A 9,339-nucleotide genomic window follows, 5' to 3' on the forward strand; every position below is an offset into this window, starting at 1 on the left:
ATGAATGGCAGGCCGAGATTGTGCCATTGCACTCCAGCCTGGGTGACAGCAAGACTCCGTCTTAAAAAATAATAATAAAATAAAATGTTTTAGATGAAATAAATCATTAAAATTACTTACCTACTTCCTTTTACTTTTTAAAATATGGCTACTAGAAAATTTTTAATTACATATGTGAGTCTCATCAGTGGCCTACATTATATTCCTTTTTTTCTTTTTTTGAGAAGGAATCTTGCTCTGTTGCCCCGGCTGAAGTGCAGTGGCGTGATCTTGGCTCACTGCAACCTTCACCTCCAGGGTTCAAGGGATTCTGTCTCAGCCTCCCAAGTAGCTGGGATTACAAGTGTGCACCACCACACCCAGCTAATTTTGTATTTTAAGTAGAAATGGGGTTTCTCCATGTTGACCAGGCTGGTCTTGAACTCCTGAACTCAAGTTATCAGCCTGCCTTGGCCTCCCAAAGTGCTGGGATTACAGGCATGAGCCACCGCACCCAGCCCCACATTATATTTCTGGACAGCACTGCCATGGGCCTTTGAGAATCAGTGTCTTATTCAACTTCATTCTGTCAGTGTCAAGCATGGAGCCTGGCACACAGAGTAGGGTAGGTGAAGAAATGCTTCATAAATGGGCAGATCAAAGATACTCTACAGACTTTCAGTTCTTTTTTTTTTTTTTTTAGAGACAGAGTGGTGTGATCATAGCTCACTGTATCCTTGATCTCCTGGGCTCAAGGCGTGGTAGTGCCTGGCCTCAAGTGATCCTGTCACCTCAGCCTCCTGAGTGGGGACTATAGCGGCACATCACCAGGCATGGCTAATTTAAAAATTTTTTGCAGAGATAAGGTCAGACGGAGTTGCTCACATCTGTAATCCCAGCACTTTGGGAGGCTGAGACGGGAGGATCACCTGAGGTTAGGAGTTCAAGACCAGCCTGGCCAACATGGTGAATCCCCGTCTCTACTAAAAGTACAAAAACTAGCTGGGCCCAGTAGTTGATGCCTGCTGTCCTGGCTCCTCGGGAGGCTGAAGCAGGAGAATCGCTTGAATCTGGGAGGCGGACATTGCAGGGAGCCAAGATCACACCACCGCAGTCCAGCCTGGGTGACAGAAGGAGACTCTGACTCAAAAAATAAAAATAAAAACCTTTTCCGGCCAACTCTCAAGTCGCCTTGCGTAGCTCACCCAAAGTAGACACCCTACTCCCTCTTAGACACTACACTTTGTTTCATGCTAACCTGTGCCTGGTATGGCAGCCAAGCAGTCAACCTTGTTTTACTTGACAGGCTTTGCTGAAGGGTCTTTAGTTTTGAAACCACCACCAAACCATCCCTATCATGTCTCATTGAGAGTGAAAATGATGCCACAATATCCCAGGCCACACCTGCTACTACATGAATTAGGTACTAAATACAGTCTAAAGTGCTTTGCATGTCAAACAACATGGAAAGGAAATGCCATGTCCGCTTCCTCAATCTGCCTCTGCCTAGTAAGGAGGGCCTGGGAAGAAGAGTTTGTACTGCAGGTGAAGAGGAGGGTGGAATCAGTTTCCTCATCTGCAAAATGAGTTCAATCAAGTTAATTACTTGATTGGACTACAGTCAGGATTAACAGAGGAAATCTGTGAAATGCTTAGAATAGCATCTAGCACAGCTTAAGCACCAAGTAAATGTTAGCTGCTATCATTATTATTATTTTATAAAAATTAAAGTAGGCCAGGTATGGTGGCTCATGCCTGTAATCTCAGCACTTTGGGAGGCTGAGGATCACTTTTGAGCCCAGAAGTTCAAGAACAGCCTGGGCAAAATGGGTCTCTACAAAAAAAATCAAAAAAATGTGGCCCACACCTGTAATCCCAGCCCTTTGGGAGGACTAGGTGGACAGATCACTTGAGGTCAGCAGTTTGAAACCAGCCTGACCAACATGGTAAAACCCAGTCTCTACTAAAAGTATCAAAAAAAAAATTAGCCAGGTGTGGTGGCGCTACTGGGATTACCCATTCCTGTAAACCCAGATCCTTGGGAGGCTGAGGCAGGAGGATCACTTGAGCCAGGAAGCAGAGGTTGCAGTGAGCTGAGACCACACTACTATCCTACAGCCTGGGCGACAGAGCAAGACCCCGTCACAAAAAAAAAAAAAAAAAAGAAAAGAAAAAAAAAAAAAAACAAAGTAGTATAAACTTGAAAACTAGGAATTCAGTCTCCTCCAGTCACACTGACACTCTTTACAGCAAACTCACTCCCACCTCTGGGCCTTAACACTCTCTGTTCCCTCTGCCTAGAATGTTCTTTCCCCAGCCTCTGGCATAGCCTATGCGGCTGCTCATTAAGGTCTCAGTTCACATGGCTCCTCAAAGAGGCCTGGGAGGCCTTCCCCGACCATCCAAGCTAAAGCAGCCACCTCTTTCCCCACCACTGTCTTGCCCCATCAGTCATTTTCTATTCACTTACCCTGTTAAATTTTCTCCACCACAGTTAAAACCATCTAAGAGGCAGGATCAGAGTTTTTTAAATTAAAAGAAAAAAAAAGCTGGGCATGTGGCTCATTCCTGTAATCCCAGCACTGTACAAGGCCGAGGCAGGCGGATCACCTGAGATCAAGAGTTCGAGACCAGCCTGGCTAACAAGGCAAAACCCCTACTCTACTAAAAATACTAAAATTAGCAGGGTGGCGCATGGCTGTAATCCCAGCTACTCAAGAGGCTGAGGACAGAGAATCACTTGAACTTTGGAGGCGGTGGTTGCAGTGAGCCGAGATTGTGCCATTGCACTCCAGCCTGGGTGACAGCAAGACTCCATCTCAAAAAAAAAAATAAATAAGTGAAATGATTCTGTTTATCATGTGTCTTCCCTGGCTAGAACAGCTAGAATGTAAACTCTAGGACAGCAAGGATCTTGCCCATCTTATTGACTGCTGACTCCTCAGTGCCTAGAATTGGACCAGGCACACAGCAGGGGCTTAATACATTTGTCAACTCAATAAAATAAGAAGAGTAGCTACCAGCTACCAGGACTAATGACAACGTGCTGAAAGGCTTGCAGACATTTCATTTGGTCTCCAACAACCACCGAGACAAAGACTACTATCATACCCATTTTGCCAACGAAGAAAAAAGCTCAATGCGTATCTCACAAGTTAGTGGCTATACTGGGATCCGCACTGGCCACCTAAGCTACCTTCCAACCATGGCATATTTCTTGCAAATACGAGGAGTGGTATTTCCCACTGATCCTCCACCACCAGCCCCTCACCCCCACCACCCACTGTGGTCAGGCCACTCTGCTGGCTCCTATCTTCCAGGGCAAATCTCCTCCCTTCATTCTGAGACAGCTGGGTCCCTCACCATCAGCCCCTAACATTTCCAAGCGGGATCCCTGCTATATCACTTTTTCCTATTTCTACCTGGTGTTTCCAATGATTGTGTTGGCTCTTACAGTGAATCACTTTGGGTTTGAAAGATCACATGTAAATACAAAAATTAGCTGGGCATGATGTCGTGCGCCTGTAGTCCCAGCTACTCAGTAGGCTGAGGCAGGAGAATTGCTTGAACCCAGGAGGCAGAGGTTGCAGTGAGCTGAGATTGCACCATTGCACTCCAGCCTGGGCGACAGAGCGAGACTGGCTCAGAAAAAAAAGGATGAGCCATATCTATATATAATGACTTAGAAGGATATGCCCAGCCATTAACTGAAAAACAAATCAAGTTACAAATAGGTGTACCTTGATCCCTACCCCCTCCTTTTTTGGGGAATGGTAAGGGAGAAGGAAGAAAACACTTAATATATGTGTGCATGCACACACACCCACCCACACACACACACACACACACACACACACACAGACATAATCAATATAAGCACAGAAAAAGATAACTGAGGCATCTGCCCAAATCACAAGGGCAGAGAGCACATCCATTTTGTTCACTATGCTATCTCCGAAACCTAGCAATAGATACTCACTGTCTGAAAAAATGGTTATCTCTGCTGACATGGGATTTTGGAGAGGAAGGTGGCATCAGGTATTTTCCCTACATCTCTGCATGTTTAACATATTACAACAAGCAGGAATTTCTCGCATAACTTCTTTTAAGCTAAATTCAACCCAATCACATACATACACACATGCACAAAAGGTCGTGACCAGAATAGACCTAAAAAATGGAAGCAATAGGCCAGGCACTGAGGCTCATGCCTGTAATCTCAGCACTTTGGGAGTCTGAGGCAGGTGGATTACCTGAGGTCAGGAGTTTGACAGTAGTCTGCCCAACATGGTGAAACCCCGTCTCAACTAAAAATACAAAAATAGGCTGGGCGAGGTGGCTCATCCCTGTAATCCCAGCACTTTGGGAGACTGAGGTGGGAAGATCACCTGAGGTCAGGAGTTCGAGACCAGCATGACCAATATGGCAAAACCCCATCTTTAAAAAGAAAAAAAAAAAATTACCCAGCACACCTGTAATCCCAGCTACTCAGCAGGCTGAGGCAGAAAAATCACTTGAACCCAGGAAGCGGAGGTTGCAGTGAGCCAAGATTGTGCCACTGCACTTCAGCCTGGGCAAAAGAGAAAGACTCTGTCTCAGAAGAAAAAAGGAGAAATATCAGACTTGAAAAACATACACATGCACAAACTGGTCCAACAACCTCTCATTCTTTTTTCTTCTTTATTTCTGAGACAGGGTCTCACTCTGTCACACAACCTGGAGTGCAATGGTGCAATCACAGCTCACTACAGCTTCAGCATCCCAGGTAGCTGGGATAGAGGTGCACGCTACCACATCTGACTAATTTTTTGTAGAAATGGGGTTTCACCATGTTGCCCAGGCTGCTCTCAAACTCTTGGGCTCAAGCAATCCGCCTGCCTCAGCCTCCAAAGTGCTGGGATTACAGGCAGGAGCCACCTAACCCCACCAAATAGCCTCTCATTCTAATAGCTAAAAACATACTTTATTTTAAAGGAAATGACTGTTGAGTTCTTTTATTAAGATGTAAATAAATTTATTTAGATTTTGCAAGTTACTAAACCTGTTTTTGAAATATATCAGTAAAATACATTTTACAGCAAAAGAAGAGGCACCAATTACTGCACATCCTAAATTCCACTTTTGATTTACCACCTAACAACTGCAATGCCTGAAAAACAGACTCACATTTGTAACTCTTAGATCACTCTACACAGACTGCTAAAAAGCCACGTGCTGCTGTCACTGGTCATTGAGAACAATCAAGATTTTTTTTAAGCTGCTGCTTTATTTCTTCAGGTTAAAAAAACACATAGGTGGCCGGGCACGGTGGCTCAAGCCTGTAATCCCAGCACTTTGGGAGGCCGAGGCGGGTGGATCACAAGGTCGAGAGATCGAGACCAACCTGGTCAACATGGTGAAACCCCGTCTCTACTAAAAATACAAAAAATTAGCTGGGCATGGTGGCGCGTGCCTATAATCCCAGCTACTCAGGAGGCTGAGGCAGGAGAATTGCCTGAACCCAGGAGGCGGAGGTTGCGGTGAGCCGAGATCGTGCCATTGCACTCCAGCCTGGGTAACAAGAGCGAAACTCCGTCTCAAAAAAAAAAAAAAAAAAAAAAAAAAAAAAAAACACATAGGTAAATTTGGTGGCCATCACAAATATGATTCTATCATCAAATGAAATCACAATGACAGGTGTCTGACAATAAACTCAACCTGAAGGGAGCACTAATAAATGCCCTTCCCAGCCTCTTCTAGGGTGTGTGGTATGTGTGCTGCCTCCTGAAATGCCCAGGATGGCCACTCTCCCACATGGGATGTTCTAAGCCACTGATACCATCTAATTTTTCTGAAAGAATTTAACAACTCAGCCAATCTTGGGGCCGGGCGCGGTGGCTCAAGCCTGTAATCCCAGCACTTTGGGAGGCCGAGGCGGGTGGATCACAAGGTCAAGAGATCGAGACCAACCTGGTCAACATGGTGAAACCCTGTCTCTACTAAAAATACAAAAAATTAGCTGGGCATGGTGGCGCGTGCCTGTAATCCCAGCTACTCAGGAGGCTGAGGCAGGAGAATTGCCTGAACCCAGGAGGCGGAGGTTGCGGTGAGCCGATATCACGCCATTGCACTCCAGCCTGGGTAACAAGAGCGAAACTCCGTCTCAAAAAAAAAAAAACAAAAACAACAACAACAACAAAAAAAAAACAACTCAGCCAATCTTTACTAGGCTAAAATCACAGAACTGGGTCCCCTGAAAGCCAGGCTTTCATGCCACAGCCACGGCCATTGCAGTCTAGCCAAGTCCATAATGTCTTCTTGCCCTTATTAATATGTATGTTACATAGGTTTACATATATTAATCCTTAATGACTTAACTCAAGCTCGTCATGGCCAGGCATGGTGGCTCACACCCTGCAATCCCAGCACTTTGGGAGGCCAAAGCAGGTGGATCACCTGAGGCCAGGAGTTCGAGACCAGGCTAGCCAACAAGGTGAAACCCCAACTCTACTAAAAATACAAAACTAGCTGGGTGTGGTGAGGCGCCTGTAATCCCAGCTACTCAGGAGACTGAGGCAGGAGAATCGCTTGAACCTGGGAAACAGAGGCTGCAGTGAGCTGAGATCATGCCACTGTACTCCAGCCTGGGCGGCAGAGCTAGATTCCATCTCAAAACAAACAAACAAGGCCGGGCGCGGTGGCTCAAGCCTGTAATCCCAGCACTTTGGGAGGCCGAGGCGGGTGGATCACGAGGTCGAGAGATCGAGACCATCCTGGTCAACATGGTGAAACTCCGTCTCTACTAAAAATACAAAAAACTAGCTGGGCGTGGTGGCGCGTGCCTGTAATCCCAGCTACTCAGGAGGCTGAGGCAGGAGAATTGCCTGAGCCCAGGAGGCAGAGGTTGCGGTGAGCTGAGATCGCGCCATTGCACTCCAGCCTGGGTAACAAGAGCGAAACTCCGTCTCAAAAAACAAACAAACAGACAAACAAACAAACAAACAAAAAAACAAAGAAACACAACTCAACCTTGTCAGAAAAGGCCACCACCTCCAGGAGCTGAGGGGATCTTTTAATGCCCATCAGATGGGAGACCAATATGGGCCAATGAAATGGTGTTTCTACGAAATGAAATTTCTATGAAATGGCAGCTCCGTCCTTCTTGCCCACTGACTGGACATGGGAAGGCTGGGGAAGAAGAGCAACTCCCAAGTTTCTTGTTTGGGCAACCAAGTCAATGTTCGTGCATTCGCCAAGATGGTGGTTACTGGGTCTGAGAGGAGAGGGAATTCAGGTTGGATATGCTGAGTTTACAGTGCCCAAGAAACAGCCACTAGGGGCATCAAAGAAGCACAGGCTCCACATCTGAGCTGGAGTGCAGGGGGCTCAGTGGCTTTGAAACACAGAGGCAAGAGCTGGGGGCACTGGTACAATAATTAAAGCACTGGAGTGAACATAATGGGGAGGGGTGTGTGAGCAGGGGACTATTAACGGCAGGTCAGTCCCATTTTTTCTTAGGCCCTTTTACTATAGTGTGTTCCATAATTAAACCTTTGGTGAGTAAAATTTGGGGGTGAGGACAGAGAAACACTAACCCTGTAGCCACTCTGCCATGTAGGTACAAACAGAAGCAGAAAGGGCCTATTAAAAAAAAAAAAAAAAAAAAAAAAAAAACAGCAAGATACCTTTCATCATTTAATAAGTGCTTACTGTGTGCTGGGCCTTGTGCAAAGCACTAAACATGAATTATCTCCTGGAACCATCCAAACAATCCTGGCACAAAAGTCCTATGACTACCATTCCACAGATGGGACACTGAGGCTGGGAGCAAACGTGTGGGGGAGCTCAGGGCTGTCATGTCACAGCCCACAGTCAGGCATTCTCTGGGCCAGATGGAGAATATTGAAGAACAATTATAATACATAAGAGCTGCTACTTAGTGAGAGATGGCGCTGAACTAGAAATACAATCTCAGCAAATCCTTACAACCCTTTGAGAGTGATCTTGTTATTATCCCATTTTGTAAATGAGGAACCTGAGGTTGTAGGACGGGAAGTCAACTAGACCAGTTCTGAATCTGGCCCGGCGGAGAAACCAAGTCTACAGCCAGAGCCCACCCTCAGAGGGTCTCCGGGCCACTAGGAAAACGCTGAATAAATGGTACCATTTACTGAGCGTTATGTGCCAGCTGCTGTGCTAAGCACTTTACACATGGTATTCTCACTGCATCCTGAAAACAACTCTAGGAAGTAGTTGCTATTTAAATCCCCATTTTATAGACAGGGAAACCAAGGCACAGAAAGGTGAAGCCAGTTGCTCAAAGTCACACAGCCGGTAAACGACAGAGTTCAAATATGAACCTGGGGTCTCTCTGCCTTCCAAATCAACGCTCTTAGCAAAATAATCTGGGTTAACAGCAGCTACCCTGCATTGGGTGCTAACTATGGACTCACCTCTTTATATGCACACGCTCAACTAATCCTCACCCTAATGCAATCGATAACATCTTCACCTAATTTTTCGGGGACCTAACAATAACCCAAACACGTAGTAAGTGCCTCCTATGTGCCAAATGTTTTATTCCATTATCTCAACAGAATCTCCGCAAGACACTCTCCTACTCGTTTTACTGCAGGGGAAATTGAGGTTCGGCGCGGTTTCCCCAGATCGCAGCTCCCGAGTGGCACAGCCGGGACGCGAATCCACCACTCCCCGCCTCCAAGCTCTTCCCCACAGCGCCGGGGTGCACGCCTGGAAAGTTGAGCCATGCGGGTATGAGTCCGGCTAGGTCCGGAGGGCGCAAGTCCCGGCGCCGCCGCCCCCCACGGCCAGTACCCACACCCGGCCGTCCACCCGCGCTGACCCTCGGGGTCCGGGCAGCTACCAATTCCCCGCCACCCTTGCGCGAGGCCGATCCCGCACCCGGAGCCACATACCTACGTCCTGGCTGCCCACCCGGCGGGCCTCAAGACCGCGGAGTGTGGCTCCGCGCCGCTCGCTGGAGACGCCGCCAGCTCCGGTGGCCCGAGTGACTTCCAGGCTGCCCACTTCCAAGCCGCTTCGCGCGAGGCCTCCTGGGAACTGTAGTTTCGCCCTAGCCGGCGGCGAACTGAAGAGAGCCTGGCGCGCGGGGACTGCCGGGAGCCGTAGGCGCACCGCCGCGCTGCCTCCTGGGAACGGTAGTACACTGGTCGCCTCAGAGCAGCTCCAGTCTCCAGAGCACTTCCGCAGCCCCGAGGGGCGTGAGGGAGGGAGGTGTGTCTTCTGCAGATTCCAGCTCGAGAGCCATGCTCTTTACCCCGCTGGGGCGGTTTCTCCTTTCTCTCAGCTCCTTCTGCCTCCTCCCTTCATTCGACGGAACCTCTCCCTCACTCTGCCGGC

At 47.7% G+C, this 9,339-nt stretch overlaps 1 protein-coding gene across 6 annotated transcripts in view; it reads right to left on the reverse strand.

Annotated features, from left to right (window-relative positions):
- SIPA1L3 (signal induced proliferation associated 1 like 3) overlaps nucleotides 1–9,049 on the reverse strand; it is a 293,879-nt gene extending 284,830 nt beyond the window's left edge. For 4 of the 6 annotated variants that reach the window (XM_074386413.1, XM_039465880.2, XM_003937435.4 and 1 more), the window contains exon 1: nucleotides 8,895–9,048. The gene's annotated coding sequence lies outside the window, so the exon portion shown is untranslated. Of the gene's footprint in view, nucleotides 1–8,894 lie in introns of all 6 variants that reach the window. The other 2 variants (XM_039465884.2, XM_074386414.1) reach the window with 1 other exon arrangement.
- Nucleotides 9,050–9,339: the final 290 nt, after the last annotated feature.

This window comes from Saimiri boliviensis, chromosome 14 (assembly GCF_048565385.1).
Source record: "Saimiri boliviensis isolate mSaiBol1 chromosome 14, mSaiBol1.pri, whole genome shotgun sequence".
Lineage (NCBI taxonomy): Eukaryota > Metazoa > Chordata > Mammalia > Primates > Cebidae > Saimiri > Saimiri boliviensis.